Source organism: Leopardus geoffroyi, chromosome A1 (assembly GCF_018350155.1).
Source record: "Leopardus geoffroyi isolate Oge1 chromosome A1, O.geoffroyi_Oge1_pat1.0, whole genome shotgun sequence".
Taxonomy (NCBI): Eukaryota; Metazoa; Chordata; class Mammalia; order Carnivora; family Felidae; genus Leopardus; species Leopardus geoffroyi.
In genome coordinates, this window is record NC_059326.1 from 165,983,021 (window position 1) to 165,996,173 (window position 13,153).

The following is a 13,153-nucleotide window of genomic DNA, read 5'->3' on the forward strand; positions in this document are numbered from 1 at the left end:
CTCCTTAAACATGAATAGATTATTTGTTTCACATATGAAGAATTTGCTCAGTTCTTGGTAACTCAAATTATGAAGCATTTTATTTTTTGGCTTTTTAAAATTTTTTTCTTTAATTTTATTATTTTTTAAAATTTACATCCAAATTAGTTAGTATATAGTGCAACACTGATTTCAGGAGTAGATTCCTTAGTGCCTCTAACCCATTTATCCCATCCCCCCTCCCACAACCCCTCCAGTAACCCTCAGTTTGTTCTCCCTATTTATGAGTCTCCTCTATTTGTCCCCCTCCATGTTTTTAAATTGTTTTATTTCCCTTCCCTTGTGTTCATCTGTTTTGTCTTTTAAAGTCCTCATGTCTTTTTCTGACTGACTAATTTCACTTAGCATAATACCCTCCAGTTCCACTCAATTAGTTGCAAATGGCTGAGTAATTTTTGATTGCTGAGTAATACTCCATTGTATATATATACCACATCATCTTTATTATTTTTGATTGCTGAGTAATACTCCATTGTATATATATACCACATCATCTTTATTCATTCATCCATCAATGGACATTTGGGCTCTTTCCATACTTTGGCTATTGGTGATAGTGCTGCTATAAACATGGGGGAGCATGTGTCCCTTAGAAACAGCACACCTGTATCCCGTGGATAAATGCCTAGTAGTGCAATTGCTGGGTCGTATGGTAGTTCTACTTTTAGATTTTTGACGAACTTCCATACTGTTTTCCAGAGTGGCTGCACCAGCTTGCATTCGATCCTCTTTCTCCACAACTCCATCAACACCTGTTGTTGCCTGACTTGTTAATGTTAGCCATTCTGATAGGTATAATTTGGAATCTCATTGTGGTTTTGATTTGTACATCCCTGATGATGAGTGATGTTGAACATTTTTTCATGTCTCAGTTGGCCATCTGGATGTCTTCCTTGGAGAAGTGTCTATTCATGTCTTTTGCCCATTTATTCACTGGATTATTTGTTTTTTGGGTGTTGAGTTTGATATGTTCTTTATAGATTTTAGATGCTAACCCTTTATCTGATACATCATTTGCAAATATCTTTTCCCATTCTGTCAGTTGCCTTTTAGTTTTGCTGATTGTTTCCTTTGCTGTGCAGAAGCTTTTTTATTTTGATGAGGTCCCAGTGTTCATTTTTGCTTTTGTTTCCTTTGCCTCCAGAGATGTACTGAGTAAGAAGTTGCTGCAAGCAAGATCAAAGAGGTTTTTGCCTGCTTTCTCCTCGAGGATTTTGATGGCTTCCTGTCTTACATTGAGGTCTTTCATCCATTTGAGTTTATTTTTGTGTATGGTGTAAGAAAGTGGTCCAGGTTCATTGTTCTGCATGTCACTGTCCACTTTTCCCAGCACCACTTGCTGAAAAGACTGTCTTTATTCCCCTGGATATTCTTTCCTGCTTTGTCAAAGACTAGTTGGCCATACATTTGTGGGTCCATTTCTGGGTTCTGTATTCTGTTCCATTGATCTGAGTGATTCTTGTGCCAGTCCCATACTGTCTTGATGATTACAGCTTTGTAGTATAGCTTGAAGTCTGGGATTGTGATGCCTCCTGCTTTGGTTTTCTTTTTCAACATTGCTTTGGCTATTCAGGGTATTTTCTCGTTCCATACAAATTTTAGGATTGTTTGTTCTAGTTCTGTGAAGAATTCTGATGTTGATTTCATAAGTATTGAATTGAATATGTAGATTACTTTGTGTAGTATTGATATTTTAACATTATTTGTTCTTTCTATCCAGGATCATGGAATCTTTTTCCATTTTTTTGTGTCTTCTTTATTTCTTTCATAAGCTTTCTATAGTTTTCAGCGTATAGATTTTTCACCTCCTTGGCTATGTTATTCCTAGGTATTTTATGGTTTTTGTGCAACTGTAAATGGGATTGACTCCTTGATTTCTCTTTCTATTGCTTCATTGTTGGTGTATAGGAATGCAACTGATAAATTCATATCTTTCAGTACTCACTCTAAACGTCAATGGACTCAATGCTCCAATCAAAAGACATAGGATAACAGAATGGATAAGAAAACAAGATCCATCTATATGCTGTTTATAAGAGACCCACTTTAGATTTAAAGACACCTTCAGAATGAAAATAAGGGGATGGAGAACCATCTATCATGTTTATGGTCAACAAAAAAAAGCTGGAGTTGCCATACTTCTATCAGACAATCTAGACTTTAAAATAAAGATTGTATCAAGAGATGCAGAAGGGCATTATATCATAATCAACGGGTCTTTCCACCAAGAAGACCTAACAATTGTAAACATTTATGTGCCAAATGTGGGAAAACCCAAATATATAAATCAATTAATCACAAATATAAAGAAACTCATCGATAGTAATACCATAATAGTAGGAGACTTCAACACCCCACTCACAGCAATGGGCAGATCATCTAATCAAAAAATCAACAAGGAAACAATGGCTTTGAATGACACACTGGACCAGATGGACTTAACAGATATATTCAGAACATTTCGTCCTAAAGCAGCAGAATACACATTCTTCTACAGTGCACATGGGGGACTCTTGGGAAGATGGCGGCATAGGAGGACGCTCGGCTCACCGCGCGTCCTGCTGATCACTTAGATTCCACCTACACCTGCCTAAATAACCCAGAAAACCGCCAGAGGATTAGCAGAACGGAGTCGCCGGAGCCAAGCGCAGACGAGAGGCCCACGGAAGAGGGTAGGAAGGGCGGCGAGGCGGTGTGCGCTCCACGGACTGGCGGGAGGGAGCCGGGGCGGAGGGGCGGCTCACCGGCCAAGCAGAGCCCCCAAGTCTGGCTGGCAAAAGCGGAGGGGCCTGACGGACTGTGTTCCGACAGCAAGCGCGACTTAGCTTCTGGGAGGTCATAAGTTAACAGCTCTGCTCGGAAAGCAGGAAGGCTGGAGGACAAAGGGAGGGAGAGCTGCTGAGCCCCCGGACGACAAAGCTCAGTTTGGTAGGGAACAAAGGCGCTCGCCAGCGCCATCTCCCCCGCCCATCCCCCAGCCAAAATCCCAAAGAGAACCAGTTCCTGCCAGGGAACTTCCTCGCTCCGCGCAAACACCCAACTCTGTGCTTCTGCGGAGGAGCCAAACCTCCGGCAGCGGATCTGACTCCCTCCCGCTGCCACAGGGCCCCTTCTGAAGTGGATCACCTAAGGAGAAGCGAGCTAAGCCTGCCCCTCCTGCCCCTGTGCACCTTGCCTACCCACCCCAGCTAATACGCCAGATCCCCAGCATCACAAGCCTGGCAGTGTGCAAGTAGCCCAGACGGGCCACTCCACCCCACAGTGAATCCCACCCCTAGGAGAGGGGAAGAGAAGGCACACACCAGTCTGACTGTGGCCCCAGCGGTGGGCCGGGGGCAGACATCAGGTCTGACTGCGACTCCGCCCGCCAACTCCAGTTATACACCACAGCACAGGGGAAGTGCCCTGCAGGTCCTCACCACGCCAGGGACTATCCAAAATGACCAAGCGGAAGAATTCCCCTCAGAAGAATCTCCAGGAAATAACAACAGCCAATGAGCTGATCAAAAAGGATTTAAATAATATAACAGAAAGTGAATTTAGAATAATAGTCATAAAATTAATCGCTGGGCTTGAAAACAGTATAGAGGACAGCAGAGAATCTCTTGCTACAGAGATCAAGGGACTAAGGAACAGTCAGGAGGAGCTGAAAAACGCTTTAAACGAAATGCAAAACAAAATGGAAACCACGACGGCTCGGATTGAAGAGGCAGAGGAGAGAATAGGTGAACTAGAAGATAAAGTTATGGAAAAAGAGGAAGCTGAGAAAAAGAGAGATAAAAAAATCCAGGAGTATGAGGGGAAAATTAGAGAACTAAGTGATACACTAAAAAGAAATAATATATGCATAATTGGTATCCCAGAGGAGGAAGAGAGAGGGAAAGGTGCGGAAGGGGTACTTGAAGAAATAATAGCTGAGAACTTCCCTGAACTGGGGAAGGAAAAAGGCATTGAAATCCAAGAGGCACAGAGAACTCCCTTCTACAGTGCACATGGAACGTTCTCCAGAGTAGACCATATACTGGGAAACAAATCAGCTCTAAGTAAGTACAAAAAGATCGAGATCATACTGTGCATATTTTCAGACCACAACGCTATGAAACTTGAAATCAACCATAAGGAAAAAAATTTGAAAGTTAAGAAATACTTGGAGACTGGGCGCCTGGGTGGCGCAGTCGGTTAAGCGTCCGACTTCAGCCAGGTCACGATCTCGCGGTCCGTGAGTTCGAGCCCCGTGTCAGGCTCTGGGCTGATGGCTCAGAGCCTGGAGCCTGTTTCCGATTCTGTGTCTCCCTCTCTCTCTGCCCCTCCCCCGTTCATGCTCTGTCTCTCTCTGTCCCAAAAATAAATAAACGTTGAAAAAAAAATTTAATAAAAAAAAAAATACTTGGAGACTGAAGAACATCCTTCTAAAGAATGAATGGGCTAACCAAGCAGTTAAAGTGGATATTAAAAAGTACATGGAAGTCAATGAAAATGATAACAACCCAAAACCTCTGGGATGCAGCAAAGGCAGTCATAAGAGGAAACTATATACCAATCCAGGCCTTCCTAAAGAAGGAAGAAAGATCTCAGATACACAACCTAACCTTACACCTTAAGGAGCTGGAAAAAGGACAGCAAATAAAACCCAAAACCAGCAGAAGACAGGAAATAATAAAGATCAGAGAAGAAATTAATGCTATCAAAACCAAAAAGACAGTAGAACAGATCAAAGAAACCAGAAGCTGGTTCTTTGAAAGAATTAACAAAATTGATAAATCACCGGCCACTTTGATCAAAAAGAAAAAGGAAAGGGCCCAAATAAATAAAATCAAGAATGAAAGAGGAGAGGTCACAACCAACACAACAAAAATAAAAACAATAATAAGAGAATATTATGAGCAATTATATGCCAATAAAATGAGCAATCTGGAAGAAACGGACAAATTCATAGAAACATATACACTACCATAACTGAAACAGGAAGAAACAGAAAATTTAAACTGACCCATAACTAGTAAGGAAATTGAATTAGTAATCAAAAATCTGCCAAAAAACAAGAGTCCAGGGTCAGATGGCTTTCCAGGGGAATTCTACCAAACATTTAAGGAAGAGTGTGAATGAGTGGGTGAGGAACAGAGAGAACAGGAGAGACAGAAAGAATCCCACAATGGGCAGAGAGACAGGGAGAGACAGAATCCCGAAGTAGGGCTAGAGCTCACCAGATGCGGGGCTCAAACTCATGAACTTTGAGATTATGACCTGAGCTGAGGTCAGATGCTTAAATGACTGAGTCACCCGGGTACCCTTAGGGCAAGTTTTTATATTGATAAAACATAAATTTAACAGAGTAAAAGAATTTTAAGCAAATCTATCTCTGGGTAGAGATTTATTATCAAATCAAATATGATGTCAGAATACTTTCCCTAAGAACACTGATGCTCTTCTATTTTTTAATAAAAACATTGGCATAAAATTTAACTTCTAGTTCCTCATTACAGAAAGAAAATACATATGAATTAGTGAAATATTGCAAAATAGAGAATATAATGAAGGAAAAATAAAGTAACCATAATTTGACCATTCAGATATAAACATACAATAGTTTTGAATGTAACTTCCAAAAAATTCAAGGCACATAATGACAAATTGTACTGTATTTAAAACCTGTAACTTATTTTTCACTTTCTGCATAAGCAGAAATTCCATGTCACTGAATATAAATTTTAAATTTTTTTTAATGTTTATTTATTTGTAAGCGAGAGAGGGAGAGAGTGAATGAGCAGGGGAGGAGCAGAGAGAGAGGCAGACAGAGGATCTGAAGCAGGCTGTGTGTTGACAGCAGAGAGCAGATGTGGGGCTCGAACTCATGAACTGCATGATCATGACCGGAGTTAAAGTCAGATGCTCAAGTAACTGAGCCACCCAGGTGCCCAGAATACTACTTTTAATAGCTAAAATGTTTAAATCATAATTTATTTACATAGACTCTTACGTTAGGCACTTAGTTACATGTAGAAGCACTATATTACACATAAAAACACCTGATACCTTTTACCCAGGTATATCTTTATTCATTTCTAATTAGTTCTTTGGAGAAGTATCCTGAAATTAACACTTTATTGTCCAATAATTATGAACTTAATTTTAAGCTTATATATTTATTGCCCTCCAGTTGTTTTATTAAATTAACTGGCCTACCAGCCTAGTTTTTAAAAAATATGCACTACTTTTTTGAGAACATCAGATGTTTAAATTATTACCATTCTTCACAAAAATTCTTAATCCTGGGAGCACCGGGGTGACTCAGTTGGTTAAGGGTCTGACTCTTGATTTCAGCTCACATCATGATCTCACAATTCATGAGATCAAGCCCTGTGTCAGGCTCTGTGCTGACAGCGCAGAGCCTGCTTGGGATTCTCTCTCTCCCTTTCTCTTTGTCCTCCCCACTGCTTGCATGTTCTCGCTCTCTCTCAAAAATAAATAAATTAATTAAGAAGTTCTTAATTCTGACTTTTGCTCTATTAATATCATGTACAAGGAAACAATAACACTTTTTATAAATTCCTGATACAATTAAATGTTAAATCAAGTATGGAGCCTATATCTTATTCTATGCCCTCTGTAATACAGATTTAATATATAATATTCTTGCTTGCACTATTTCATTAATAGTGGTGAAGCAGAAACTATTATTATACTGAGAGAGGGAATATGACCTGCACAGAGTCACACAGTTATTAAAGAAGTGAAGAAGTACTTCTGCTACAATAAATGGAACAACAAGGACTGGATTGGTCTTCTCTCTGCAAAAACCAGAAAACAGACAAAATATATGAAGTGATGGTTTTCAGGACACTGGGCTTCAGGAAAAGATTGTGATCTCTGAAAGATGGAAAGCAAAGGGTATGGCCACTAAAACTGCACCAGATTCTGGCTTTGATTGACTACACCAAATGCAACGCAGAGAGGGGAGGCCAGGCAGAGCACAGAATTCCAGCATGAGAAAGACCAAGAAAAAGCTGAGTCCAGGGAGACCGAGACAACTAGTATGAAGGACAGAACCAGAAAGAATACAGCTGCACATAGAGATAACTAACATTAAAGATCTGTAAAAGGTGTCCAAAAAGCACTGATCAGTGCTTATGTATGAAGAAACTAAGGCTGGGGAAAGACCATCAGATGGATTAGAGGGAATTATACCTGATGTTTTCCAGTCAGAACAGAATACTCATAATTCAAAGAATATTACTCAGAAGCATTTTGCATAAGTAGAGAGAATAATTGCTGCTTTGACTCCACTAACCAAATCTTAAAATCCACATCCAAGAGTATCACTGTTTCTAAGTAATTTAACTGTGTCCCTTAAGAAATCTCAAGTCTTTTTTACAGGAATACAAAGATATCCAGGTCCCAGAGAGGTAAAATTCATAATGCCTCAGTCAATAAAATATTACGGGGCATGTGAAAAAGCAGAAAAAAAGAATGACCCATGATGAGGAGGAAAATCAATCAATTGTAGTGGATTCAGAACTAGCACAAATATAACAATGAGGAAATATAGACGTAAAAATCTACCATAACTGTATTAAACATGTTTACACAGGTAAGTAGAGATAAGCAAGATATAAAAAGATCTAAACTGAACTTTCAGAAATAAAAAGTACAGGGGAGTCTGGGTGGCTCAGTCGGTTAAGAATCTGACTTTTGACTCCAGCTCAGATCATGGTCTCATGGTTAGTGAGATTGAGACCCACAATGGGCACAGCACAGAGCCTGCTTGGATCCTTTCTTTCCCTCTGTCCCTGACTTGTGTGCATACATGTGTGCTCTCTCTCTCTCTCTCAAAATAAATAAACTTAAAAAAAAAAAAGAAATGAAAAATACAATGTCTGAGACGAAGCATACATTGAATATAACTAATAGAAGATTATGTCAGAAAAAAGAAACTTGAACATACAGTAAATTATCAACTATGGAACAAAGAGGGAAAAAAGAATTTTTAAACAATGAACAGAGCATCAGTGAACAGTATAATAGGCTTCTAATTGGAGTTCCCAAAGGAGAAGACAAAGAGGTGAGAAAGAAAAATACTGGAAGAGTAACAGTTGAAATTTCCCAAATTTGCTGACAAAAATAAACCTCAGATTTTAAAAGGTCAATGAACCCAACCAAAGAAACACAAAAACACTAACCCAAAGCATACCACATTCAAATTGCTCACAATCAGAAATAAGGACATAACGTTAGAAGTATCCAAAAGGAGGGAAATTTGCATACACAGTAACAAACAAAATGATGACAGCACATTTTTCATTAGAAATAATGCAAACAAAAAGATTGTTGAGCAACATGTTCAAACTACTGAAAACAGACAAACAACAACAAAATAAAAGAAAAACTATGAACACAGAATTCTAAACCAATATTAAATATTTCTCAAAAAAAAGAAGAAAGTCAGACAACGACAGAAGGGGGAAAAAAAAGAAGACAAAAAACCCTCCAGGCATATTGTCTTATGAATGCATATACAAAAATCCTCAACAGAAATTTACCAAGTCAAATCCAAGAATATATAAAAATAATTAATTTTACAACAAGGATAAGTAGAATTTACTCAATGTATGAAAAACTGGTTCAGCATTCAGCAATCTAAAATATCAGTATAATCCACAATAGCAAGAGGTTAAAAAGAAACTGATCAATTGACATAATAATATGATAAATTAACACATAAAAATCATTTTACAAAATCCAATAACCATTTATGAAAAAAAAATCTCAGCACAGTAGGAAGAGAACCTCTTTAATCTAATAAAGAATATCTCCAAAAAAACTCTACAGTTAATATCATATTTAATGGTGAAAGTCTAATGTTTTCTCTTAAGGTTGGAAACAAGGCAAAAATATTCTTTCTTACCACTCTTTTCAACAAGTCTATTGGAATTTCTAACCTGAACAATAAGGCAAGAAGAAGAAATAAAAGGCATTCAAGGCAGGGAAATAAAGATGACATAATTTGCAATTGTGTATATAGAAAATCCCCAGAATTTATTTATGTATTTATATTTATATTTATATATTCCAAGAATTAATATGTGAGCTAAGCAAGGTCACAGGATATAAGAGCTTCATAGAAAATAAATTGTATTAATGCATACTAATGAAAATCATATGGATACTTTAGTTTAAAACACAATACCATCTAAAATTTCCTCAAAGAAAATGACCTTGGGAGTACTAGACCTGCCTGAAAGTACTCATTTTAAGTAGATCTTCCCTATAAGAAAATTTAAAGGGAGCCCCTTAGGTAGAAGGAAAATAATACAAGATGGAAATTTGAGTATACACAGAGTGATGAAGAATACCAGAATAAAAAAAAAAAACATATTGTAAATATGTGACTTTTAAAAAATCACATCAGGGGCGCCTGGGTGGCTCAGTCGGTTGAGTGTCTGACTTCAGCTCAGGTCATAATCTCACGGTTTGTGGGTATGAGCCCTGCATTAGGCTCTGTGCTGACAGCTCAGAGCCTGGAGCCTGCTTCGGCTGTGTCTCCCTCTCTCTCTGCTCCTTCCCTGCTCATGCTCTGTCTCTCTCTGTCTTGAAAATAAATTAAAAAAAATTTTTTTTAATCACATAAATCTTTTAAACATACAACTATTTAAATAAAAATAACATTGTATTGTAAGTGTTTACAACATGTAAGTAAAATATATAAGAGTAATACTTGAAAGACAGCTAGTGGAGAAATTAGAGTTTATTTTAAGATTTATACACTTTATATGAAGTGGTATACATCACTTGAAAGTTAAACAGTGATTTTTAGAAAATATAATATAAGCCCTAAAGTAATCACTAAAATTAAAAAAAAAAAGTTATATAGTTAGTATGGCATAAAAAGAAGAAAACCATGCTCAATATACAAGAAGGTAGGAAAAGAGGGGAACAAAACAATACAGAGGGGATAAATAAAAAACCAATAACAAGATGGTAGATTTAAGACCGCCTAGATTAATTACAAAATAAAATTAAATGGTCAAAACAGTCCAATAAAAAGTCAAGGTGTGTCAGATTAGATAAAAAAGCAAGACTCAGCTATATGCTACTTATAAGAAATCTATTTTAAAATGAAAATACACAAGTTTAAGGAAAAGGATGGAAATGATAAACAACACAAGACAAAGGAAAGCTTGGAAGGTTATAATAATACATAAACATAAATACAAAATAAATACTATACAGAGTACATTTTAGAGTAATGGACATTATAAGGAATAAAGAAGATCATGTCATAATGACAAAGGGATCAACTCATCAATAGAATGCACAATTTTAAATAATTATGCACATAATAACAGGGTTTCAAAATACATAAACAAAAACTGATAGAATTGCAAGAATAGAGAAATCTGTAATTGTACCTAAACAATGCAAAACCCTATCTCACCAATTGATAGAACAAGTAGCCAGAAAGTCAGTAAGGATATAGAAAATTTGAGCAACACTTAATCTAATACACATTTTAAAACACTGCACACAACAGCAGAATAAATATTCTTTCAAGTGTGCATGGAACACTTACGAAGGTAGATCATATTTCACAGTATATCAAATACTTGGGAGTGCCACTAGAGTAGTGCTTAGGAAGAATATTATACCAATAATATTTTTATTAAAAATAAATTCAGCTGCTACAATAAGAAACTAGAAAAGTAACAAAAATTAAATTGAAAATAATTGAAAAAGGAAAACATGAAAGAACAGAATCAATAATCAATGGACTATAAAAGAGAGAAAAATAAGGAGAAATCAACAAATTAATCAACAAATTAATAAAACTTTAGTCCACCAATTGACAAATACTGGCTAGTGGCCAAATTTTGCCCTCAGCCCATTTTTGAATGAAATGTGTGCTATGAAAAAAAAAATTTATGGCTGTTAGAAAACAAAAACAAGGATTATTTCTTTTTAAGGTTGAATAATATTGCTTTGTATGTATGTACCAAAATTTATCCATTTATCCATTGATGGACATTTAGGTTGTGTCCACCTCTTGGCTATTGTGGACAATACTACAATGAACATGGGACTGCTAGAATCTCTTCAAGATCTTGTTTTTAATTTTTTTGAATGATACTCAGATGAGGGATTGCTAGATCACATGGTAATTTAATTTTTAATTTCCCAAAGAAGCTCCATTCTGTTTTCCATTAATGGCTACACCATTTTATATTCCTACCAATAGTGCATAAGTGTTTCAATTTCTCCATACCCTGGACAGCATCTGTTATTTTCTATTTTTCTGATAATGGTCATCTTAACAGGAGTAAAGTGGTATCATGATTTTGATTTGCATTTCTCTGATAATTAGTGATGTTAAGCTTCTCTTCTTACACTTGTTCGGCATTTGTATGTCTTCTTTGCTGAAATCTCTATTCAAGTCCTGTGCCCGATTTTAGCTGAGTTTTTGTTTTCTTTGTTAATCAGTTCCTGCTATGAACTACAACATGGATGAGTCATGAGAACATTATGCTAAGTGAAATAAACCATCACAGAAAGACTAACACTGCATGGTTCCACATATATGAAATAGCTAACTTAGTCAAACTTATAGAAGCAGAAAATAAAATGGTGGTTTCCAGGGGCTGAGAGGAGGGGTTAAGAGACAGCTTCCATTCAATCGATCTAGAGTTTTAGTCATGAAAGATGAAAAAAAGTACTAGATATCTGCTGCATAAAAATGTGCACATATTAATAATACTGTATTATATACTTAAAAGGTATTTAAAAGGGAGACTTCTTTTTAATTTATTTTTAATTTTTTTAATTTTATTATTAAAAATATTTTAACATTTATTCATTTTTTGAGGGACAGAACATAAGCAGGGGAGGGGTGGAGAGAGAAGGAGACACAGAATCTGAAACAGGCTCCAGGCTCTGAACCAACAGCACAGCCCGACGTGGGGCTCGAACTCACTAACTGTGAGACCATGACCTGAGCCAAAGTCTGACATTTAACTGACTGAGCCACCCAGGTGCCCCTTTTAAAAAAATTAAAAAAAACTTAAAAAAAAAATTATTTGTTTTTGAGAGAGAGTGAGCATGAATGGGGAAGGTGCAGAGGGAGAGGGGGATAGAGGATCTGAAGAGGGCTCCACCCTGACAGCAGAGAGCCTGATGTTGGGCTTTAACTCACGAGCCATGAGATCACAACCTGAGCTGAAATTGCAGGCTCAACCTAATGAGCCACCCAGAAGCCCCTAAAAGGGCAGATTTTATGTTAGGCACTTTTTACCATGAGAAAAAAAAAAGGAAAAAAAAAGAAAGAAAAAGAAAAAAAAAAGAAATATAACAGATTTGATGTGGGCCTCAGCCTAATATATTTACTATCTGATTTTATATAGAAAAAACATTTGCCAATCCTTACTCTAATCAGACTCATCAGGAAAAAGTGAGAAAACAAATATTGACAAAACCAGGAATGGAGTGTTGAAATCTCCATACCAATATGAATATTAAAAGAATAATAAGAGAATATTATAAGCAACTTGGTGCTAGTAAATTGGACAACTTAGATGAAATGGTCAAATGCTATTTCACAAATAACCTATAAATTACCAACGTTCACTCAATAATACATAGATAACCTGAATAACATTATTTAATTTAAAGTAATTAAATGTGTACTTAGAAACCATCCTACAAAAAGAATCCGAGGTTCCAACAGATTCACTGGTAACTGGTAACAAATATTTAAGAAAAAAAATACTATTTCTGCCCTAGCCCTTTGAGAAAATTAAAGAATTTTATCAGCCAACATTATCCTGATATTAAAATCATGCATACACACTGCAGAAGAAAAAATAGTACAAACCAATATCCTTCATTAACTTAGATGCAAAAATCCTAAATAAACATTAGTATCTTATATCCAAGAATATATAACAAGGGTGAAGTATCATGACCTAATGTAATTTATCCCAGAATTTTAAAGTTAGTTTAACATTAGAACAATAAATTCACCATATTAACAGACTAAAATACAAAAAAAAAGACCATCTTAAAATACCTACAAAAATCATTTCAAAACTCTCAGCAAACTAGGAATAGAAGGGAACTTTGTTAATCT